We start from the raw sequence: 27,255 nt of genomic DNA on the forward strand, positions 1-27,255 counted from the left end.
TTCTGAGTTGGAAAAGTTACTTCCTTTCAGAATTTTAACAGTATCATTCTGCTTTCTTTTAACTTCTAGTGTCACTATCGATCCAAAGTCATTTTAATTGCTTCTTTGTTTTTCTTTGTAGAAGCTTGTAAGAGTTTCCCTTTGCTTTTCATATTCTGATATTTCATTGTAGTTTGCCTTGCTGTGTATTTAATGACATCCATTATGGAGGGCATTTAGTAAGTTCTTTCAATCTGGAAGCTTATGTCATCCATTTATGAATATTGTCTTGACATATTTTTGTACGATTTCCCTCCTTTGTCCTCTTTTATCTGGAATTCCAATTATTTGGATAAGGGTTACCTGGACTGACCCTCTAGTTTTCTTATTTTTCTCCCCACTTTATATCCTTATTCTCTATCTTCTGAGAGATTTCCTTAACATTATGTTCTACGCTTCTTTGAGCTTTAATTTCTGCTATTATATTTTTCATCTTCAAGAGCACTTTTTCTCTGATTATTCCTTATTACTATCTAGTTATTATTTCACAAATGCAATATCTTCTTTTTATCTTTGAGAATATTAATTAAAGCTATTTTTTTGTGATTTGTTTTTCCTTTTGTATAAAATCTGTTTCCTCAAGTGCTTCCATGTACCTTCTCTTTGATTATTTCAGTCTCTCTTTTTCATGTTAGACATTCCTTTAGATGCCCAGACAGTCTTAATTACCTGCTAATATTTAAGAATGGGACATTACAAAGTTTCTTACAGGCTGTGAGCATGTGAATGGGGTTTGTCAACTATGGCTTCCTCTGTAAGTTTATCTGGCTGGGGCATTTTATTAGGGAACACTTGATGTCAAAATCTTTGGATTTTCTTCTCTTGGGTTTGTGTATTTTCCAGAGAGATAACTCCTCTATTCTCCTGCCTAGAGATTACAGAAGTGACTGGCGGTATTTGGAGAAGCAGAGGGGCTATACGAAGTGAAGAGGAAAAAAAGCAGTTGGTCATTTTACTCAAATCATCTTACTTTCTCTGTTATCCTTTGATGGCAATGTATTTCTCCCAGTCATCCAGGCTCAGAAGCTTAAAACTCTCCTAAAGTATTATTCCTCCTTTATTTATAAATCCAAATTAATAGCCACATCTTATCTTCCTACTATATTGCAAGCTATTTTTAGCAGAATCTAGTAGTCAGAGCAACATGGTAGAGTGGTTAATAGCATGGAATGCAAATAAATAAATAAATAAATAAATAAATAAATAAATAAATAAATAAATAAATTCCTAAGAAAGGACATACAACAATGTTTTCCTTACCTCATCAAGGTATAAGTTTTCCTGAATGAGGGAGTTTTCCCACCTGATAGTTAACCTAGTCCTTGGATACAAAACAAAACAAAATAAAAACCAAAGAGATGGAATGCAGATCTGGGCTTGAATCTTGATTCTGCCACTTGCTAGCTGTGTGAAATTTTCAATACCTTTATCATTTCTGAGGCTTAGTTTTTAGTACTTCCCAGGATTTCTTCAAACCTAAAAATTGACATTAGATTTTTTTCTGAAAAAGAAACATTTCTATGTATATTGTACAATTTGTTATACTTTAGATTTAGATTATATTTTTAAAATCTAAGCAATTTTATAAATAAAACATTATTTTAATCTGCATCTTTTGTTTTGATTTGCCACAAATCATTTTTTTTCTTTAATACTCTGCTTAACCGTAATCTTTTAAAATTTAGTAGTAACAGTTTTTCTTTCACCATGAATTACTTGACCTTTACTTCTAAATATCCTAATTATTGATCGATATTTTTCTAGTTTCCAAGGTCTTTATGAGTTACTCATCTTTCCATTCACTTAGAAATGTTTTTCTTTGGGTTACATTTGTCTCCTAGAACTTTTGTTTTATTAGTGAGTGACCTACATAATGGAGTGTTTTACATGGTCAATACCTATTCATTTCACTCTTCCTTAACAACTCTGAAAACCTTTCTGATAAATGGATGTGTAGGAAGTGCTGTCTAGTGCGCATATAAATTTTAACTGTTCCATTCATCAGCAGTGTGTGTAACAGTAATTAGTGTAAAATTGCAGTCCATGGGAAAAAGCTAGGTGTGGCCCATCATTAATGGAAGTGGTATGATGTGGTGTCAAGTGTAAGTGAAGTTGTACAGAGACAATGTTTTGTTTCTGAAAGAGATTCAGGAATTGGTACCATGCTCTGTTCCTATTGTATGTAGGCTCTATTGAATGAAGATAGTATAATGTAAAAGCATTTAAGAGCAGCCTGCTCAAGAAGGAATTGAGGCTGAGGGATTGCTCCCACAATAGCACCAGTAAAGTCGTCCTTTTCATTTGAGTTAAAGGGAATCTGAAATATGTTAAGACAGAAATACTCTTTTGTAATGGCAAGTTGGATACTAAAATATGATTTCTTCCTTGGTGCTTGACAGTATTGTGGGAATTGGTGGTTTTAAAAGCCACTTTTCAAACATAGCTAAGATGCTCTGAATTTGACTGTGGTCAGAGAAAGTTTTCTAAGGTTAGATTGCTTCTTAGAAATATTCTTTCACCTTTACTTATTTATTTTTAAACTTCCACATGCTTTGTAAATAAACCTTTGGAATTATATATTAAATGCCTCAAAATGTATTTCCTAATATGAAACACAATATTTTAGCTCTTTTTTACTTATGGTTAGTATGTGAAGATCCATGCTCTGTAGTGCAGATAATCCTGGTTCTTCTCACCTGTGATTTAAAAACACGTTACTTCTTTAGAGACAAAGCATCAATTATAGATTTGAAAGATCTTCCTTTTGTGTTATATTTTCTTGTTTGCCTACCAGCATAGTACATTTTCTAGTTCTAACAATGTTATTTTGTGTCAAATATGGTTTACTCTAAAAATCATGTAGACATAAAATGACAGAGGTTATCAGCTCATAAGCCAAAACGCACAGAGGTGATTTAGCATAAATGAAAGCATGACATCATGGGGAACAATTGTCTGGTAACAGGTAATGTGCTCAGATCTGTGGTGCATGTCTCTTACCCATATTACTTGGAGATGATTCTCCTACTCAACAAGTACTGCATCTGATGGTGTGTATGCAAGGGATTCCTGGTTTAAACTCTCCCACTTAAGATAGTTTCTCTCAAGGAAGAGCCTCCAGACTCACAGTGTGGTAGACAAGCAATTGTTTATGCTTGTTTCCTTTTAGGCTTGTTGACCTTAAACGAATAAACAGATATTTCTCGAGCAACAAAGGGAACAATAAAGAATTGTAATTTAGGCCATGCAGTCTAACAGAGAAGACACACATAAGTGCAGAGAAGCAAAGGGAAAGTATGCTGTTTTATGGAATTAGGAGAGGCTGTTGGAGTCTCCCATTGGCTGAGCTGTTACTGGGCAAGGAGGAATTTTTTCGTCCTCCAGCTGAGGTAATAAAGTACAGTTGACACTTGAATAAAACAGGTTTGAATTGCACAGGTTGAACTATGTGGGTACCTTTAGATTCAGATTTTTTTCAGTTGACCCATGTAATTCAAACCCACGTTGTTAAAGGGTCAGCTCCACAGTTAGGAATCTACAAATGTGAAGGACTGACTGTAGTTATATGTGGATTTTCGACTGGGTGAGGCGTTGGTACCCCTAATTCCTGAGTTGTTCAAGGGTCAACTGTAGTATCACTACCTTTTGGAGATGAAAAGGAAATAATATGTCTCTTCCTTTTGGGGTCAGTAGTGCATGCTGAGTGATGCGTGCGTGAGAGTTTTCTCCTCTAGCCTCCTGACTCTATTTTAAATGAGGTTTCTGTTTATTACTTTTTAAAGGATCTAAGAAGCTTGTAAGAGTGACACTTTTTGTTTTATTTTTGTTCATCTATTTCTATATGTACGTATATGTACATGCATGCACTCAAATATACAGCTGTCCTTCTATCATCTATCTAGCTATTATCTAGCTACCTATCTATTTATCTATCTATCCATCTATCTATTATGTATGCCTCTCTATTTTGCATAAATGTAACCACAAGCATGCTTTAAAATTTCTGTTGACTTTAAATATATAAATATGTATTTATGTATATAATATACATATGTATTTTATGCACACATATATATGATGCCAACAAAATTTATACACCTTTTAAGAAAGGAAAGAGCTGTTAAAATTGTAATACACTCATTACATACCAATAACTAAAGATGAATGCAAGTCACATTTGACTTCTGCAATTAGAAGAGGTGCTCAAAGTGGTTACCATAAGTGTAATTTTAATATAATTTTTTTCCTTTTTTAAAATGTGTATACATGTTTTTGGCACCCTCTGTATGTATAATTGATTTAAAAAATGATTGGTCAATAGATACTATTGTATTTATTTTACAACAATATACATTATGTTCACTTCTGTGTATAACATTTTATTTATTAAATATTTCTCCAAGACAACTGATACATGCCTAATTAATTATTTTAATAGTTTACATAATATTTATGGTAAAGATAAACCATAATTTATTTAGCCATCACTCCTATTAATAGTCATTTATCCATTCCCAACCAACCTCAATATTGAGATATTACAAATAATGTTCTTGAATACACCTCTAAATACTGTTGGTTTTATTTCTACAGGGTAGATTATAATAAATGGAATTTGTGGTTGATATGTGTATATATATACATACATACATTATATATATATATATATATATATATATATATATATATGTATGTATATATATATCAAAAATACAGTGAATGTTTAAATAAAAAAATATTTACAATAAAAGACATATTGCCATTAATCCCCCTCAGAATAATCTCCCTTGCTTCAAAAACACTTATCCCATCATTCTTGTCACTTTCTGAAGCAGTTCTGGAAGTCCTCTTTTGTGAGTGTCTTTAGTTGTGCTGTAATTGCTGCCTCGATGTCCTGAATCAATTCAAAACGTTTACCTTTCATGGTCATTTTGATTTTGGAGAAGAGCTTGGTGCCAGATCTGGTAAATACGGTGGCTGATGACACACCATAATGTTTTTATTTGACAGAAATTTCTGTACCAAAAGCAATATGTGACATGGAGCATTGTCATGATGGAAGATGATTTACAGCACACTTTAAAACAAACCTTCTCTCAACCACAGCTCACACCTGACTGACTGCACTAATCAAGTTGAAACTTGTCACACACTTCCCACGTTGAAGATCCCTGCCTTTCTGTGGGATGGCACTCAACAGCAGCATCTGCTGTATTCTTGTATTTTTTGATCACAATGGAAAGTCTCCGTGTCATACATTGCTTGTGGTATATAGCAATTTCTGTTAAATAAAATCATTATCGTGTGTACTTATCCATCTTATTCACTGGATCTGGAGCCGTGAGACTTCTGGTTCTTCCCCAACATTAAAATGATTTAGGACATTGAGGCAGCCACAACAGTGCAACTAAAGACACTCACAAAAGAAGACTTCCAGTTCTGTTTCAGAAAGTGGCAAGAATGGTGGGATAAGGGTGTTTGAACGAAGGGGGTGTATTTTGATGGGGATTAATAACAATGTGTCTTTTACTGTAATAATTATTTTTTTCTATTTAAATATTTACCAGGTTGTTTTATCACTATATATATATATATATATATATATATATATATATATATATATAATTATAAGAATTCAAATTCCTAGTAGGAATTACACTTTAAAAAAGTTTGCAATTTTTATGGATGCAAAGTGATATCTCATTATTAAATAACATGCTTTTCCTCAATTAGCAATTCGAAGTCTTTATATATAATATAATATCATATAATAAATATAATGTAATATATATATATATATATATATATATATATATATATATATATATCTTTGCATTTGGATTCACTCCTCTGTAAATTGCCTACAAATCCTTTCTTCATCTTTCCATAGTGTGGGAAGTATCCTCTAAGATGACCTCAATAATGCCTGCTTCATGACATTTGCACCTTTGGGTAAACTTCTTTTGAATGTGTGCTGGATTTAGTTATTAGCTTCTAACAAATAGAATGCAGAATTAATGGAATGGGATTAGGTTATAAAAAGCCTGCAACCTTTCTTCTTGAGTGTTCTCTCAGCCAGTGGGAAGTCAGCTGCAATGTCTTGAGGCAGCCCTATTGGAGATGTCCGTCTGATGAAGGAACGAAGCCTGCTAAAAATCATGTGAGTGGGCTTGAAAGCACATCTCACCTTCTTAACTGAGACTTATGAATCTGTAGTGGCCAAAATCTTTATTGCAATTTTATGAAAGTTCTAGAGCAAGAAGAACCTAGCTGAGGCAATACGCAATATCTGACCCACAGAAACTGATAAAATGAATGTTATTTTAACCTCCTAAATTTTGGGGGCAATTTGTTTTGGAGCAATAGACAACTACTACATAGAGTGTTCTTATATTTTTTTCTCAGTAGTTTATAGCTGCCACTTATGGTACTTACCTACAACCTTTCACGTACTTTGCAGATATTTTTCTAACTCTGACATGCGCATATTGGCTTTATTTATGTCATATTTGGCTAAATAACTTAAGTTTGCATAGGCAAATATTACCTGTGTTGCTCTCTTTTTAAAAACCTTTCAGCCTAACAGGTAAGATAGAAGATACTCTAAATTTTTTCTATGATTTTTATTGTTTCACATTTTATACTTAAACTCTGCTGGTTCCAGTGGTGTATTGTAATATTTTCTTGCCAGATTATTGTTCTCCTCACTGTTTGGTGCCAGCTTAACTTCTGGCTGACTTGTGCAGTGGCAATCTCGCACATAATGGAAGGGTTTATTGTGCACATCTGGAACTTGTAGTGTTCTGCTGGTAAATGCTGGTCTCCTTTAGGGCAGGAAATGGAAGCCTCTCTGTTCCTACTCTTCTTTATAGCAGAAATTTGGACTTCTAGTCTCTGTGGTTGGGAGAACTCAGTTTAGCAACTCTTGGCTTCTCTTAGTTCTGGGCAACCAGCCTGCCATAACCACTATTTCTCCCCCTGGGGTCTGCAGATCTCTTATACCTGAAGATGCGACACTCCTGTTGGGCCCAGCAGGGGCTTGGCTCTGAAGAAATGGTTGATAATTTGATGAGTTGTAGAAAGGCAACAACAATAATGCATGTCAGATGTCTTCTTCCCAGCTTCTTGCCTCACTCCAATCCTTACTCACATGATGAGTTTCATGTAGTTTGGGCTGTGTAGGATATATTACTAAGGTGTTCAAGGTTATAAAATTGAGATCGTTGAAATAAGCATAAAAAATAATCAAGATATGTCATTTACCAACCCCTGAAACTGGAAAACTATAAGTACCAAGTGTATATTCCATTGAAATGGAATAGGGAGTCCAGACATTTGGAAATTAACACCGAAAAACTTAGGCTTCCTTTTCAAATTTAAATGATAATGTTTCCCAAAGAAAAGACTTTTTGAGGGTACTAGATTTTATTCTTCTTTTTGTAATATATAAGACCTTTTATTGAGCATGTTTAAAGAGAAGAAGTAATTAAACAAAATGTAAGGTAATGTTTTCAAGAATTTTGAGGAAATTCAAGTAATATAAGTCCCATGAGTCTATTATAAAATGAAAATAACAATGAAGCAAACTTTAAAATTTAACTGAAGGTGAACTTCACTGAAAGTAAATTTTACTTAGTTATTCTTTCAATTGGTGCTTCAGTTGAAATGATTTGTTTTATCAAAAATTTAATTATGTGCTCTACATTATGTATTCTACTAATACATTTAAAGTGATTTACCTGATTAACAATACTAAAATTTGTATGTAGGTTGGCTCTATGATTTTCAATGCAATCAATATTAAGTGTGCAAAGATCACAATTGGTAGATGTGACAAATATTATAGTAAATTTCTCAATTAGAGCAACTTTAAAACAATCATGAAAATTATGAATTAAAGAAAACCCAGATTGTCAAAATCAATTTGCTCTTTTGGGTGGATTTACCAACCCACTATGAAATATTCTAGGCTAGAGGATTTTGTGGGGCCAAGTGATACCTCTGCCCTGGGAGTAAATTGGGGCTTGAGACTGGAAAAACAAAATGAGATAAAACAGAGAAATGCTGTTTCTATATATGATCTTCTTCTTGTAGAGCTACACAAATGGCAATTTAGAGGCTGTCATGAGGGAAATGGTGGTAGCCACTGTTTTTTTCTTTTTAAATAGAGGGATGTGGGTCTCATAAATTTTGCTATATTGTAGCAATGCCTATAGTTGTTTTATCTTCTTGAAATACTGGCATTTTTATGAATATCTAATGTCCTTCTTTTTCTCTTGCAACAATATTTGACTTAAAGTCTACTTTGTCTTATATTAGTATAACAATTCCTGTTCTCCTTTTGTTACTATTTGTATGGAATATCTTTTCTGTTCTTTCACTTTCAGCACATTTGTGTCTTTGGATTTTATGTGAGTCTTATGTAAATATCAGATAGTTGGATTATGCTTTTTTTTTAATCCATTGTACCAATCTGTTCCTTTTAATTGGTGAGTTTAATCCATTTACATTTAAAGTGACTACAGGTTTCCCCCACAATCCAAAAACTGAGTTCCTATGAAATCTTCAGATGCTCAAATGAAGTAAGTGAAGAGTATCCCCTTGGTTTCTGAAAGTTCATGTTACCCCACCTCACTTCTATAAAATACCTATATTAGTATAGTAACGACTTTTTTTGGTAATAGCTAAAATCCTCTTTGGATTTCCTTTGGTTAACAAAAGCAAGTACTAATGTCGATGTTTCATAAAAGTGAAGTGGCAAAACACAAATTTTCAGAAAGCAGAGGATACTTGTACTTATAAGGAAGGATTTACTTCTGCCATTTTCAAGTTTGATTTCTACATGTCTTGTGTGTTCATTCTTCTTCAAACCTCTATTTTTGCCCTCTTTTTTAATTAGTTGATTTTTTTCTAGTGTTCTGTTATGATTCCCTCTTCACTTCCTTTTCTGTGTTGCTTTTTGTTATTTTCTTAGAGGTTATTCTTGAGAATACAATTAACATCATAAATGTTTACCAATTTAGTTTGAATTGATGCCAATTTAACTTCAATAGTATATAGAACCTCTACTCCTTAACAGGTCTACCCTCCACCATTTTGTGTTGTTAGTGTCACAAATTACATTTTTTTACATCATATGTCCATTAACATGGATTCATAATTATTATTTTATACATTTATCTTTTAATCATATAGAAAAAAGGAGCAGCATAAAACAAAAATATAATAATGCTGGATTTTCTATTTACCTTTAGTTACCTTTACTGATTTTTCTTTTTTAATTTCTTTGTATGGCTTTGAGTTACTATCTAATGTCTTTTAATTTTAGACTGAAAAGCTCCCTTTACCATTAGTTGTAGGAAACATCTAGTAGTGATGGACCCCCTTGACCTCTGTTTATCTCAGAATGTCTTAATTTTGCCTTCATTTTTCAAGAATAGTTTGCCAGTCATAGATTTGTTGGTTGATAGTTTTTTTTTTGTTTTTTGTTTTGGTTGTTTGTTTGTTTTGTTTTTCATTCAGCACTGTAATACCTATGTCATTCCTTACTTTCTGGCCTCCATGATTTCTGATGAGAAGCTGGCTATTAGTCTTATTGAGGATCACTTGTATACGATAATATACATCTCTCCTTTGATGCTTTCAAAAATCTCTCTTTGCTTTTCAACAGTTTGATTATAATGTGTCTCTGTGTGGATTTCTTTGTATTTCTTCTAAGTGTTGGTAGAGCTTCTTGGCTATGTAGACTTGTGCCTTGCACCAAATTGGGGGTGTTTTAAGTCATCGTTTCATCAAATATTCTTTTTCTCCCTTTCTTAGTCTCTTTTCCCTCTGGAACTCCAATATTGTGTATATTAATGTATTTGATGTTGCACCACTTGTATTTTTTGATATGATCATTTTTCTTTATTTTTTCTTGTATGTTCATCAGACTAGATTATTTCAATTGACAAGTATTCAATTTCTCTGATTCTTCTGTAGGCTTAAATTTTTGTTTAACCAATCTTGAAAATTTTACATTTCAGCTATTGTACTTTATAGCTCCAGGAAATTTATTTATGTCCCTTTACTTGATAATATTCTCTATTTGTTCTCTTGATTTCTTTTAGTTGTTTGCTGATGGATTTCTTTAACTCTTTCAACACTGTGAAGACAGTCGATTTAAGATCTTTGTCTACCAGATTTAATTTCTAGGCTTCCTCAGGTATGGTTTCTGCCAAATTTGTTTTATTTTGCGAGTAAGGCAGACTTTCCTATTTTTTACATGTCTCATAATTTTTGGTTGAAATCTGGACATTTTCATGTTGTAATGTGGTAACGCTGGAAATCAGATTTTACTCCTTCCCCAGAGTTTGCTGTTGTAACTTGTTGTAGACTGAAGTTGTCCATTTGTTTAGTAAGGTTGTCAAACTACCTTTGCAAAGACTGTATCCTTTGTCATGTGTGGTCACTGAAGTGTCTGTTCTGTTATATCAGGAGTGAGCCAGTGACTTGAAAGTGATTTCCTTAAATGCCAGAATTTAGCAGCTCCTTTTTTCAGTAAGCACTCTCATGGTTGTTGTAAGATTTTGTATTAGTATCCAGAGTTTCAAAACGGTTGATTCTAAAAGTTTTTGCTAACTTAGTAATTCTTCCACAGAGGCATGGATCTACGGAGCTCCTTGCTCTATCATTTTTGGTGATGTACTTCTTATCAAAGTTATTTTATTCACTTTGGGAAAAATGAATTAGATGCTGGGATATTATTTTCTCATATCCTCTGTGTTTGTTACTGTATAAGTCTTCAATAAGTTTTCCTCTTATGATTCTCATGAACATAGGCTCAAGATGAACATGCAGATGTGAAATAACCATATAAAAATTAAATTAAAAATTTTTCTGTCTATATTACCAAAAATACAACTTGGAATCATGGGAATAGCCTTTTGAGTGATTTTTTTTTTCCCCTGCTTGTTTTGGGACTGCTATAATCTTAAAGAGTTTGAAGATAGTTAATTTAACTCTTATTTATCTATCAATTTATTTGTTTAATATTTTAGTAATACAAATTATTTTATTTGTTGCTGATATTCCAATAGTCTTAATGATTATGGAGTTAGAAACTTGACTTTCTATAAACTGTAGTTCTATAATTCTATCTATTTAACTAATGAAATAGACTAGTATTTTTGTCAAAATTAAAGAAAGAGTTTTTCAAAATATCTCACAGAAATCATGAGATTCATGATATAAAGTTTCTTTTCTAAAGAAAAATGTTCATTAATCCATAATATATATTGATGTCATACTACTTGGAAAATGTATAGTATGTATACAGAGTGATTTTAAATCTATATAAAAATAATTTAATCTTTGTTTATTCTCTACCATAAAAATGCCTTAGGGGGAGATAATTTAATTTCAAATAGTTGAATTTATTTTTTATACACATCGATTATGTTGTACTTAAATATGAAAATATGATAATGATGAATAAACTGGTATGAAATATTCTGCTGGTGCTTTTGAATAGCATGTCTTTAATGTGGCAACTCTTAACAGTTAAAGGAACTTTGACAGTTAAGTAATCCCTTCACCACTTAAGTACAACAGGATTTTATTATTAAGTACACTGCCTGGAAATGGTGTCCTTTTTTCATTCACACTATAAACAGTTTTGTTAGACTGGTAATCCTGCTTGTCAGATTTGTTCACTGTTTGATATTAATCAGTAGGTTTATAAAAGGTGCAGCACTGTACAGAAATGAACAGAAAATACATTATAAATAATGTTTCCATAAATCACACAGAGTCAGATATTTCTAACTCTGAGGTGTACAGAATATTTTGACATTTCGTGGGTGGTTTGATAGCTTGCTACTAAACCAAAAGTTTAATAGCAGAGCTACTGTCCATTTCATTACATGACTATAGAATTGACTCTTCCAGAATAAACTAGTTCACATTTCATGGGACATCTTTTTTCTTTTTTTTTTTTTTTGGTGTTTAATGTTTAACTTTTAAAAGCTTGCATTCTTCTAGAATACACACAATAAAAATACTGTGATTATATTATGAATTACAAAAGTATAAGCCATGAATGCTTATATTACATATGTCTTCATCTTCTTTAAATTTCTTTCTATAGTTCAGAAAACTTTCAAATATTACTTTACCCAAATAGTCCACTGTATAATCAAAAATTTCACTCACCAAAATATGATTTGTTTCTCTAACTTGCAAATACTGAGACTGATGTGGAAGTGCTTTTAAAATTTGTTAGAAACTCCAGGGTTTAAAATATGTAGCCAGGGGGTGGTTATGAGGGGAATCACTGAATTAACAACTACTTAACATAAAATGTTGGAAAATGACTCATGATAATTGGGTATAATTCCTGGATGAACATATAGGTATCTTTGTTAGTTTTACAAATAGGTTTTCATTTCCAATATATACAGGTTATAGAAATGAATATATAGACAGTGTCCAAAAATTATTTGGCCTAAAATGTGCTTTGACCTCTCACTGTTCACTGCATTTTTCAAAGCCCTCCCAGCTTTCCCCATGGCTATCTATTTCTCCTGCTCACAAGTTTCAAGAGACTGGCAAATTTCAAATGTTCTTCCATGTTGAGCTTGTGTTTCCAAATTGCACAAGGTTATTGTTTGGTTCTTTCTTCTCTCCTCTTTGCACTCTTGTTTTCTTCTTCAGCCCCTGAATCTTGATATTTCCATGCCTGATATTTTCCTCCCAGATGTGATTTGGCTGTACAGTGGCATTGGCCAGATCTTGGCTGTTGCTGGAGGGCAGTGGACAACCCAGAGAGACAAGGAGAATAACAAGATAAGAAATGTATATGTCCATTTTTAACAAGAGGAGAAACTGGTTAGTCTTGAGTCTACAGTAGGATTGATTCCTTAATCCATTGTTTAATATCTGTTATATTCCTTAAATGACTAGCATACAGATATGAACGAGATGTAGTCTTTGAAGACTTCTACCACTCAAGCCTTTCACTATCTATTGACAGAGAGGTTAAGAATTCTTACCAGACCTGATTTACACTGTACTTTCTTTGGTTTTTCTTTTTATGAGTGTGCGATTGCTGGTAGAAATGCAGCCAAGCAACAGGTATTTCAGAGTCTGTTCAGTTGTGTTAGGTGCATGAACATGTGAACTCAGAGTCAGGAATTGGAAGATCTGTACTGCAGCATGCATTTGGACCACGGCAGCAGAATATATTCTCAGATACATTATGAAATTGATCATATATGTGATGAATTATGAACCAGAAAGCCAGGCTTCTTATGGATCCACAATTACCACTATGGCCTCCACCAGTCTCTAAAACCTCTGAGCCTCAATTTCTTTATTATTAAAAAAAGGTCACACTCTGGTTTCTCAAGTCTCTTTCTTCTTTAATAGCTATATGATGATACCGAATATGATATGTCTTCACAGTAGATGCCAATATAAAAAGAGAAGCTAAACTATGAAATGGGGGAGAAGAGGTGGAAGCAACTGTTTTTTTCTAGAGAAAACATATTACATATTATGCATAATGATAGAAAGGGGAAGAAAGGAAATAATAGACCAATTACTTTTCTTAGTGAGTAAATGTTTGCAGTTTCTAAGTTTATTCCTGAGATATAGAACTTCTTTTATAGATTTTAGGCATGACATGGAACAACTTAGATATATAATAATTCAGTTTGCTTCTCTTTTGGTATTATTTTTATAAGATCAAGAATATCACTGATATTAATCCATTACTGGACATTTTTATTCAAAGGTTTAAAAAGTACACTTAAGTATTATCTGGGGTAGACTTGTATTTAGTAGGAAACATAAACACAGAGAAACCATAATCCTGGTGTAATGTAGGAATCTAATTAAGACTAATGAGGCAACATTAAATTTAATGTATGATGCATTTTATATGTCTCACCATTAGAGCTGTAGCAAGCTGTTCATCAGAGTCGATCTTTGGTGACTATTCCCCTACAGGCATTCTTCAGCAATTTGCGTTTAGGCCACAGTACTGGGCTTGCAGACAAGCCAACACAAAAACAACCATGAGGAGGAGGGTGCCGATGGAATCCTCAGCTGGTAGACTCAGCTGGCCAATAAATCCACATACGTTTATGACGTGGAAAATGTTCTTCTAGGTTGCAAGACCTGACTATTGCATTTAGAGACACCAAGACTCGTAGTCAATGACGGAAGAAATTAGTCCAATTGAGGAGAGAAGTAGGACAGAGCAGGGAACAGAGAGAGAAACAAGAGATAATGGTTTTACTAGATTCCTAAAATTTGGGGCCATTACTGGTGTGAAGAGACTGAGGAGGGTCTGAGGAGAAGAATCTTTCATGATGGAATTTGTACCAGAGCTTAGCTGTGTGCACATAGGTACAAGAGAAGGGGACTTGGTTCCTGGAAATCTAGAATTAAGAGGGTTTCACATAACATGATAAACATCTACAATACCTAGCACATGTTTATTGTGGGTTTTGTGTGTACTAAGCAGTGTTTCAAGTGATTAATGTGTATTATCTCATTTAGTTCTTACAATAACCCTACGAAGTAGCCATGATTATTGCCTCCATTTTACATGCAATGAAACTGAAGCAGAGGGAGATGAAGTAAATAGTTACACAGTTAGTTAGAGGCCAAGTCGATGATGAACACAGGAATCTGGATCATAGCTTGAACCCCTAAAGCTAGAGAAATGGGCTTATATTTCCATATAAGCCCACATCTGCTAAGATCAGGCCTATATTCTCTATTGCAAAATGACAATTTCTTTGTTTATTTTAAAATTAAAATATCTATTGTAATTTGGCTCCTTAAATAGAAACCTGAAGTTTTCTGAGTTTGGGTCATTCTGACCTGAAACTTTTATAAATGGTTTATAAAATTATAACCTTTCTAGATGTGGAATGTTTCTGCTTTAAAGAGTAATGGTTTATACTTTCGAATTGTTTCTGTTTGTTGACATACATGCTTTGCACAAAGTTTCTGAAAGTTTGAGTTCTTTGCTTTCTGGATCCTGCTGGTCTCAGGGGACAGTGATTCAGATTTGTTGCTAGATGGTTCAGGCAGAGGACAAACCCTGTATATCCATGGAAGGCCATGGCCAAAACTCACTTACTGACTAACCAGTGATATGAAGTGCAGCATTATGGGAATTAGAGGGCTGATGCTCAAAAGGAAAATAAAAATACTTTTTGCTGCTTTAAATCATTCCTTGCCTATCTTAATTCCTTACACCTCTTTTCTGTTGGCAAAACACTGTTACACAAATGACAACTTTAGAGTTAGTAAGCAGCAGAGCTCAGAGGCTAGGCTGTGTGGCTCCGGGACCCACATTCTTTACTCACTGCACTGCCTATTAACCTGACAGTGATTTTCCTTGGTTAACTTCAAGAATTTCACTCTCAATTACTTTAGTAACTATTAAGCTAGAACTTTTTATACATGTAAGGCAAACTGAAAAATGTGGTTAGCTTGAAGGTGACCGAAACCTCTCTTGGACAGAAATGTACACTGATGGAGTTCTAGGTCACCATTTTCAATGAAGTGCATATATACAGGATAAAATCCAATGCTTTAGTGGCTATGAATTATGGATTAGCTTAAACATGTACTATTTGATTTAGAGCCTCCAACAAAGGATTTTTTCTTTATGACTTACGTAGCTACAGGCATTTCACACTATGATGATTACGTGGAAAACTCTCAATCAGTTGGTCAATTCAATTTCTGCATACTAATACAAAACGTGAAAGATGATCCACTTCGCTTAGAAAAAAAATAGTTTCAAAAAGTATCTCATCATAGTTAGGGATGGGTTACCTGTCTCTCCTTTGAAACTAGTGTTTCAGCAATGATTGTCCAGTGGTTCCACAGACATTTCTTAAGTGACACCTGTGCCCTCTCCTTTTTTTGGATTCATGATTTCTTGAAAACCATTCTTCAATCGTTGTTTTACTTTCTGTGTTTTAATGTGGTCTATGGGGTTCATTAGATCCAGCAGGTTAATGGCATCAGCTGAGTTTAGGTTTCATGGCAGCTGAACCTCACCATTGCTAATCACTTAGCTAGCATATGCCAATATCATGGTACCTAATGACTCCTTCTGCAGTGACTACTTTATATTCCCATATCTCCTCCTCTAAAACACCAAAGTGATATTGATTATTAGTGTAAATCGCAGGATGGTGTGAGTACCAATGGCTTCCTCTCTCATATATGACAACATACACACTTGGTTCAGAATCTCTCAGCTTTGTCAGGCATTTGCAGTGATCCGTTTTCATCCCCTCCTCCTCCCTGTCCAGTTAATACAGTTGTCACACGAAGCAAAAATCAGGGGTTTGCGTGTCCAAAATAGTATAGATGTTTTTTACATTTGCTGCTCAATTTCAGTATCCAGCATTGTCTAGGCCTTGAAGTGGCATAGCTAAGAGTAATCTTAATTTGCTCTCTGTAATCTCATTGCTCCCTGGGGACACTGAGTCCAAGAGTGAGTGGGAAAACATTGCAGATGTATAAGGACCGCATATTGCTCTTCAGAATTTTTGGTGTTTTGAGATAATTTTAATCTGTATATCTTATTTTTGTTGTCCTTTGATATCTGAGGATCAAATAAAAAGCACTGTCCAATCTTTTTCTCACTCATTTTTCTCCTAATGTCATTATTTAGGGAAAGTTGAGGATCTAACATTGAGGGGCTGCTGGCTTTGGCGGGGGGAGGTGGGGTGGGCAGCAGCAGTGTGATGGCAGAGAGTAATTCTGCTTCAAGGAAGATACTGTCCAATTTTTTAAACTTAATAGGATTAGTCATGGGAACTATTTTTAGCAGAAGTTCAACTTTATCCATGTATTTTAATGTGGGAAAATTGTGTCCTTTTCCCTTTGCTAATGTTTGATGTATTCCAGCCCTCCTGTGAGCGTGTTTGAGTATCTTAGGGGATCTGGAGTGGAGGAGAACTTCCTCTCGGATTCTCTCTGTTTTCTTTCGTGAAAATGACATTCCAAAGCTGTTTCACTTTCTGACAGGAAATGGAGCCTTGCCAAAAATGATTAAAGTCCGAGAAAGCATAACAGTTCCAAAGCTGCAGCAGTTCTTTAGGAGTCCTGAGTTTGACATGGTGTCAAACAAATGTGAAATATTGTTTAATAAATTTGAATAATACAGAGATAGGAAAAAATCATTCTTGGCTTATAGCAGTAGTGGTTGGAATTAAGTATGTAAAAGACTACCTAGGTCTAATAAATTGAAATAAATATGTAAACATACTTGTGGAAGGTTAGCCCAGCCTGTGACTTTATACCATATTACAAGTAAGTAATATGTGTGAGACAAAGGTTTTATTTTAAATACAAGTAAGTTTAAAAGTGTATATATTTCTGCAGTGTTTAAAGGAAATGACTTCGGCTTGTGTAATAAAAACTGTGTATTATAGATGTTAGATAATTTTTAAATAATGTATAATTACCTCAATACATTCATCAATAAAATAACTTAGATCAAAATAGTTTTGTTACAAAGGGTTAAATAATAATTGAAAACTTCAGATAATGTTTGAAATCATAAGCCTAAAGGTTTTTTTTTTTTTTTTAATATAATCATAGCCTCAACTATTTCACTGGCCACCCTAGCTAAGTTGTTTCAGTTTTCCATCAGAGAACTATGCATTTATATAGATAACTATGTGTTCGACATTTCCTCAAAATAAAACTGACCAAGAAAAAAAAAATCTCTCAAATCAATAAAAAATACCTCCTATCTGAAATAAATCCTTAAACAAAAAACTTATAAAACATGTTTTTTTAAAACTTCTTTGAAAAACAGTTATCATTAAAATAAACTAATATTATTATTATTTTTTGAGTATATATTTGGAATATATGTTTTTTAGTGCAAAAAGTCAAACTTTTCTATATCCACCAACATTCAACAAATCCTACAATTCATGACCATTTTTTAGACAAGCTAAATTGATTAGAGAAGTCACTCAGTGTCACTGAGTACCATTTGTCACTTCATAAACAGCTACAATCTGCTGCCTACAAATGCAGAAGGACCACCAAATAAATCACATCAAATAGTGGGAGTAGATAGTATCCCTTCATCTATAATTGGTACAGCCTCTCCTGTCACATTTGTTCATTCTTGTGATTCTGGGATGGATTGACACTGACGTGGAAAGGGCAGCCACTGTCAAAGACGTTAGAGAGTCTATGTTTCAGTGATGTACATGCTAATAGGTATCCATCATAATAGTACATCAAAGACATCCATGTACCAAACGTACAACTTAAGCATCTAAATATCTGATGATATGCCCATATGGTTCTGTCCTAACAGGAGATAAGCTCTTTGGATTTGAAGGGAAATTGATAGATACCAGAGGAAACATCATGATTAACGGATCTATAAGAAAATAACACAAATGTAACTTGCATGTGCTGTTTCACTGAACATAAGCATAAAACTCTATAATTTAATTTCAGTCACATTTTCATAAAATGTGATTAATATATACATGATGACTTTGCTTATTTCAAAATATATTTCATTTCAAGAATTTATTTTCTTGTCAAACAAAAAAATGGCCGCTATTACAACTAATGCTTTATATTATGTCCTAGGTTTAGCCTTTAATGAAAATCTGCTTTCTTAGGGTCAAAACACTTTCACCCTTCAATATCTGTATGTGTGCACTGTGTTTATATATAGAAGCATACACACACAGGCTTTCTTATATATTATACCATATTGCCACACTAACACTACAAATTAACATAAATTAATGAAGACAATATACTTCGATAATGTCAAATCTTTAGATACTGTAGACTCCAGGGAGATGAAAATGGACTTCAGTTATTGCTGAAACATCTCTAATATATTGTATCCAACTCTGTAGAGATAATGGCCATGACAAACTAGAAAATTCAGTATTGAGAACAGCTTTGTTTTACCGAATTTTTACTGTTTGCCATGATGTCTACATATACGATCTCACTAAATTTCATAGTATGTGGAAGAGATTGGTATTTTTTTTCATTTCATAGGTAAGGAAATGGAGGTACTAAGAAAATAAATGAGGTGCGTAGTATCACCCAGAAAGGAAAAAAAAAAAAAACTAAGAACTTGAGCTCAGGACTATCTGGCTCCAAATCCCTATACTCTGATATGCCCTCAATTAAACTTTGAGAACTCAAATCTTTGAGAGGTGAACACATAGTAATAATGCTAAGAGAGAAAAAAGCCCATTAGATCCTCTGAAAACTTTCCCCTTCTCTGAAGTACCACATCACTTGACCCTGAGAACAAAGATGTCTGTAGAAAAGGAATATCTTCCGTGAAAATTCTGGCCTGTGCTTGCAACACTCTAAGCCTCATCCTGCCGCACAACCTCCCACTCCCCGACATCTAAGATGCAAAGCTATTCTAGAAGGAAAGTGGGTAGTTGTGGGACTGTTGGAAGGGGTACATGGAAATGATACATACTACAAGGACTGAAACAAGACAGCCATTCAAACAAAACATTCTAATTTTATTATTTAATTAGTGGAAATCTATAATTTTTTGACCTATGAAAAAAATAGCGTTTGGAAAAAATGGCCCTTACAAACAACTGCAGTCATGTACCACTTAAAAGATGGGGTAAGTTTGGAGAAATAAACCATTAAGCAATTTTGTCATTGTGCAAGCATCACAGAGTGTACTTACACAAACCTAGATGGTATAGCCTACCACATACTTGGGCTATACGGTATAACCTACTGCTCTTAGGCTACAAGCCTGTGGAGCATGTTACTGTACAAAACAATAGGAGATTAAATCAAGCACAAGAGAAAATGATGCGATGTAGAGGCACAGTAAACACGAGATGTATGAAGCTGCTGCTGGTCTAAAACAGCATGTTGTTTTATAGCAAAGTATTTTTTTTATAAGTAAAAAGAATACACTTTAAAATAACCATTAAAAAGTATAATGTAGTAACTACCTAAACCATTAACATGGTTGTTTATTATCATTATCAAGTATTAAGTACTGTGCATAATTATATATGCTATACTTTTATGACTGGCAACACAGTAGGTTCATTACACCAGCATCACCACAAACACTATGTTGTTATGATAGCTGCAGTATCAATAGGTGATAAGAAATTTTCAGCTCCATTGTAATCTTATGGGCCCACCATCGAATATGCGATCTGTCATAAACTAAGATGTCATTATGCGGCAAAGGACTATATTTGTACTTTTCAATGGGTGTTCTTTACCCTCCCAGGATCTTGTTCCCTAGAAAAAGTTGGAATCAACTGGGGACCTGGAGGAGTGTATATCCTTAGAAACGAGTTGCTGTAACTTTTTATGAAAGATTTATAAGTAGAAAACATGATTATGTTTTGCGGGTTGACTGAATTAAATTTCATCAGACGTGTTTGTTGACATGCAATTTGTTTTAAAAAGGTATACTAGACCTATTGTTGTTTTCCAATAGATAGTTAAAAGAAAGCATACATAAATTCATTTGAAAATAGGTTCGAACAAATATGTGAGAAAAAGTAATTCTGGTTATTTAATCTAAGTTACAAAAAATAGCATTCTCCTATTGATAAACAATGCAGAATTGCCCAATATCCAAAGCAGGCAGCTTCCATGGGACTATGCTCATTGTCAACAAATGTTGGGAAAAGGTCAATGGTTAATTAAATAATCCATCACCTCAAGATAGAGAGTAGTTCTTAACTCTGACAATCAGTGACAGAAATATTGAAAGGTCAAAAAATGAGTTACAATATATTCTGTTTTGTTATTATGCATTATAAAAATGTGGCTCTATTAAAGAAGTAGAGGATAGGAAAGGTTCAGATCCTTCCAGAAACATACTTCCTAAACAAATAAATTTTGGATTATTTACTGACATGAATACTGTGAATTCTTCAAGAGCCAGAGGCTTTCAAAACTTTTTTTTTTTTGTACTTTTTGAAAAAAATATGTTTTTGATAGAGAACATTTTGTCTCCATACTTGGAAAACTACGTGATAGGCCTGGGTGGGGGTGGGTGTTGGGGGAGAAACTTTTTTTTTTTTTTTTTTTTGAGAATTACTTTCACTGGAGCCTGGTGATTTCAAACTGTTAGTTGCTCTGTAAAAGAACATCTTTGCAAACGTGGTAGCTTTCAACTGCTGACTGTACTTTCTTCCCCTGGATAACTCTATCACTCTCAGAGAATAGTAACATCTCCAGTTTCCTTACATCAAGTGCAGAATAGCCCTTCTGTAAATTAAAAGTGGTACACAAACTTGATATATCGATTTGACCTAATTTTCTTTTGCCAGGATTGGCTTTTTCATTATCCTTTCCTGACATAAATTTTTATTTCTTTTTTTATTGGGAATTATTATTCAATTTGGGCTGCCTTATCTAGCAAAAATTCTTTCTCCATCCTCCTCCCTTATTCCTTCTTCCTGTCTCAGAATGCCTGCCATTGATTCATTCTGAGTTTCCAAGACTCAAGTGTAAGCATTTCTTTTTCTTTGCTATCGGTTGACTCAAAGAAATATCACCTAGTTCAGTCTTTCCACCAGTCTTTCTCCTTTACCTCTTGGGGCCAAAATATGGAACACAGACAACGAAAAGAGGTGCCCCAGAATAACTGCTTTCCAGGAAGCCATAAATCATGTATGATTAAAGTAATTGGCAACAATAGAAAGAAAACATGTTCCTGGGCTTTGGCTCTTTAGTTTTGCATATGAGAGGAAACTGGTCACCAGTTGAGATCACTGCAGGTTTAGGAGAGATAATGCTTTTTTTGAATAGCAAAATGAAGTCTCTTACTTCTCCCTTGAGAATGTGCGGCTTGGCAAGTGATATTAGGTGGCCACGTCACTCTGCTGAAATGTTCATTTGTATGGCTTCTAAACAAGAGGTGCTTCATCGGGGACTTTGACCCATGACTGTGCACAGCTTTACCCCCTTGCTGACTGGGTGATCGCAGCTGTTTCAAATACGGGCAAGTGTTATATGATTATTTTATCTCTTACTGTAAAGCATTTTGAGAGACTTTGTATGAGAGGCAATATAAAAATAAATTGAATTGAACTATGGCTTCACCTTCCCACTTTTTAGTGCTGGAATCTTTAGAGCAAAAAGTGCAGTGCTGTGACAAAGGACAAGATTAAGGCGATGTCAGGAAAATGGTCAGCTCTGGAGAGCCCTGACCCTCCAAGAGGAGTGTGTGTGTGTGTGTGTGTGTTTGTGTTTGTGTGTATTTTGGTTGTTGGCACACTTGCCTATGTGTTAGTTGAAAGCCTTATGACAACAAGAGAAAATCATACTTGTGTCCTTAAGGTAGTTATTTTGAGCCATAAGATATCCAGAATCTACTTTCAGTTAATGCATTTCTACAAAGACAAGAAGACTTATTAATTATACAAATATCTCTTTTACATAACATATCACGGTGCATTAAAAGCCGCCTGGTTAGCCTCTGAAAGGCCAGGGTCTGAACCACATCATATTACTTTCAGAATCCACAACTGCAATAATTTTTCTTTTAAAATAAAATAATCTTGGCTTAGGGTAATAGGTTTTTCCTGCAGAAATATGATTTTGTGTTTTATGACACCGCATCAATACATTATTTTAATAAATGGCTCTTGGTTCACCAGAAGTGCTGTATTTTGACAATATCAGCCAACCTTTTCATTTGTTTAAGCAGGAAAAGTAGGGTGCCAAAATAAAGCTACTCCAGAAGAACATCTCAAGAATGTTTATGAAAACTCTGTTACAGCTACATTTATTAGAGTTAAAGCATAGTACTAATTTGTCATGCAGAATTCCAGGGAAATGAGTAATTTCTGTATTTCTCTAAATGCCAGCATTTCATATTTTGAGGTAACAATTTGCTTATAAATACAAAACTAGCAACATAGACTGCAATATGACAAAAGGTATCAGAGATTTGTCATTATCTGGCAATAGTTATTAGATGTATGTGCTGCCATGCCATGGTGTTTCTCATAAAAGTAAGTTGGGGAATGGAAATATTTATCACATCAGGATCTCTGACAATGAGCCTGACTTATTTTTATTCGAATTAGATGCTTTGCTAGAGGTTAGGAACAGCTCTCCACTCTCCATCCTCACAGCACAGAGACTTTCCCAGCACACCTCATTCTTATCTCCAGTAACACTCCCTGAGACTCTGTTTACAGATGGGCATTTCAGTCCATGGAAGCTCAGATTTATTTCAAAATTGTGACAACACTGGCTGTTAAATTATCAAAATACAGAGAGCAAATCTCTTCCTCTAACCTAGTCTTGCTTATGCAGTTGCAGAGAATCTTCTCCTCTGTAGATTTGTTGTTTATTATTCCTTTTTATCTAAAGCTCTCAACAATATTTTTGCATTGTGAGTCAGATTTTCCCAGGTATCCTGGGGATAAGTAGGAATATTATTGTCTCCAGGCAGTACATGGTGCCTCTGGGGCTTGAAAAAATGAATGTTCCTTCAAAGGTGCTTATTATCTTAGGATAGCCTGGAGACACTCACAGCTGTTCATTTATGTGTTTATTCTTTGTGGGACAGTATGCCTTCGTTCAGAAGGGCCACTCTGCTATCCCAGAGTTTTTATACATTTGAAAAATAAGTGCTAATGCCATATATATATATATATAGCATTTATTTTTCAAATGGCTCATTTCATGGAAAATGCAGTTATACCTAGTCATTTATACACAGAAGTAGGATCAGATCTCTGGGACAGGACAGGAGGGAGAGATGTATTTTGCAATTTATTGAGTTGCAGGTTTTCACACCGCATTTTTACTTCCTCCTTGCAATAGATGGAATGCTTGTATTCCCCCAGATTCATATGCCGAAGCTCTAATTCCCAATGAGATGTGTTTTGGAGGTGGGGTCTTTGGGAGGTATTAGGTCATGTGGGTGGGCCCTCAACAATGCAGTTAGTGCCTTTATAAGAAGAGATATGGGGGAGATGGTCTCTCTCTCTCCACCACGGATGACACAATGAGAAGGAAGTCGACTCCAAGTCAGGAACAGAGCCCTCATCAGAACCTGACCATGCTTACACTCTTACCTTGGAATTCCAGCTTCCAGAATTGTGAGAAATACGTTTTCGTTGTTTATATCTCCCAGTCTATGGTATATTATAGCAGCTTGTATTTACTAAGACACTCCCCCACCCTTAGCCAATTATATTTATTTTCCATTTAGATCATGAATCCATTTCTAAATAGATTAATTTACAGAGAAAATAATTGACAGAGAAAAAGCCTGGGGCTTTGCTATATTACCTTTGTTCTCTTTTTCCTCTGCTGCACTTATGCAATGTTTCTGCAGCTACCATGCACACATCTGCTGTGCACCAGAGCACAGTACCATTCACTTTTGCTCAAATATGACAGGTATTTTCATGACCATGGGCCTCTGTTCATGTTTATTTCTAAGACTGAAATTACTTTCACCATCTCTGAATATTGCAAACTCATTCATCTTCAAGTCCTTCCTTAATCCAATTGGCAAAAACAAGCCTCGGTTTTCTGTCCTCAAAATAGGGAAACATATAGTATCCTTTTTTAAATGGTGGTTATGACAAGTGAGAATGTATGTTTGATACTGTCTAGTAAAATGCACTGGTGTTCTTTAATTAATCTCTCCTTCACTGAGAACCAGGAACATATTGTACCTAAAACACTCAGCCTCTTATTATGCATACATATTGAAATATCTTTTAGGCCTTGAGAAAATGCCGAGCATCATTTATGTCTATATAAATACGTAATATTTATAATACATTTGGGGCTCTAGACTTAGTGGGAACTTAATAAATATTTGTTAAAATAGCCCGTCCCAAATGTTCAATGTCCCAAATGTCCCAACATACATTCTTGGATCATTTGGACCAGTACCAAATTGAACTTGAAGTTAGTCCAATTCACCAAGTTTATTCTTACTGCAATGTACTCAACACAATCAATGCTTCTACTTACTACTTTTGGACAGGCTCTGCTACAGAGGCATGGCATATGAAATAAACCAATGTCATATTTTGGTTCTGCATGGGTTTCTTACAATGACACCATCCAATTGGTGAGTTGATGTAGGCTTAGAAATGGAACTTCATTTACAAGCTTGCCTGGTGCTTATAGATCATACATTTGTTGCTTCGTTTGTAGCAGTCTTGGCACTGTGTTGTCTGTATTTTAGATAGCAATGACATAGTGTGAGGGGCACTTTACCTCAACTGGCTTCTGCAATGCCAAATGTACCAATTATGGCACAAAAGAAAAGGGAGGCAATTAAAATAGGTCACTTTGGTATTGTCACATGCCAGTTGACTGAGCATAATGTGGCAGACACACAAGGGAGTTTTAAAATGCGAGACTTCCAAGGTGTGGTGGACTACTTTATTAGAATTTTAAGGCTGATTAGGATAAACTGTCTTTGCTCATTAATGGAGAAATTTAACATATTACAAAAGATGAGTTGCACAGTCTTATGTTTTTATCCATATAACTGAAGCACCTTATTTGATATCAACTCACTAGCCAGTAGAATAGGAATAAGTCTGGCTTTTCAAAAAGCTAAACATGACTCTAAAAGGATTGGGTTTTTTGTTGTTGTTGTTTTTTTCTTTCCCCCTCAGAGGAACCTGGCCTCTAACTAATGTGTGTAGAGAGCTAAACTTTCGTATTGGCAGCTAAATGTCCAGCTCAGAAACCACATCCCACAAGGCATTGAGGGCGAGATGGGAGAAGCCCCATAATGCCATCTTTAGATTGAGATCCCATGGCTCCAAATAAGCCTGCTCTAGAGCTAGTCATTTTTGGTTTAAACATTTGCCAAATTGAATTTCCCCAAACTGCATGTACCTCTCACTTTTGCCAATCAAACCCACAAGTTTAAAATATATGGAAGGAAAATTCTTCCAGAGACCCATTAGCCTTATATTTTGAAGAAGGAATGGAAAAAACAATTTTTTAAAGACAGAGGTAAAGTTTGCCTCTCAGGCCAGGGTTTTTTGAGTTCTCATATGTCTCAATGAAAGCCAACCTAATTAGTGTAAATCAGGGTTTTGTATTATAGACGCCCAAGTATAATGAGTTCTATTATGACAGATTGCAGTAGGTGCTATATGCTATTCAATAGTATGTCTAGGAAAATAAAATAAACATGCTTTATTTCTTCATTAGAGGATGCTTATTTATAGTGCAATATATATCTACCTCCACTGTAACATTAAAGTTTTGACTGCTTTTTAACTATAAAATTTGATATTGTTGTGGCAGCTGCACTATTCAAATGATAGCTATACTACAGCTGCTATCAGTGAGAGAGATTTATTTCTTCCCTACATGGATAAAGATATGTGCATATTTACTTTTAATTTTTCTGCCAGTGTCCTATATTTTAATGAAACAAGGTGAGATAAAAGAACGTTATAATAAAGAAGTCTTTTAATTCTGCAAATACAAATGACACACTTCATATGAAACTTTATTTTAACCTTATATAAATTCTCTGTCTTTTTCTTCAATGAAACTTCCTAAATCAGTAGAGATCTTATAACCCTGCAAGTTTCCTTGTTTGTGTTTGGCATTTCTTTCACACCAAAGTTACTGGGAAGGAGAAAAAAGGAGAGGGGAGTAGACAAGATAGAAGAGAGAAAAAAGGAGAGAGATGAATGAGTAAGTAACATCACACAGTTCAAACAATTGTGTGTGTGTGTATGTGTGTGTATGGTAACTAATTCCTAGGGGGAGGTTGGATGATTTGAAACTTGAGATTCAACTTCAAGTCAGTTTGGAAGTGCATAACTTTGATAGACAATAAAGAAAAGATATAGAAAGTTGCAAAAAAAGAAAATCCAACTGATTTTTGTCTCCTGTTCTTTGTCTTAATATTGTCTTGAACCAATAAACTAGTGACAGATGGGCAGAAATCAGAGCTCTTGGCAGTTTGGATTAGATCCGATAAGCAATCAGGTCTATTTGGTATTGAAACGGACTTGGAAATCACATGAAGACAGGCTTTTTCAGGAAAGTCCCATTTCTTGGTCATTTCTGATGGGTTGAAAGTACTTCTAGAAGAGTCTTTAGAGTACTGGAGGATTTCATGATTGATATCAGGCAATACAGAGCTGCCCAATATGCTTTCAATAATATTAATCCCACTCTTTAAAA

Source organism: Rhinolophus sinicus, linkage group LG01 (assembly GCF_036562045.2).
Source record: "Rhinolophus sinicus isolate RSC01 linkage group LG01, ASM3656204v1, whole genome shotgun sequence".
In the NCBI taxonomy this organism is placed as follows: domain Eukaryota; kingdom Metazoa; phylum Chordata; class Mammalia; order Chiroptera; family Rhinolophidae; genus Rhinolophus; species Rhinolophus sinicus.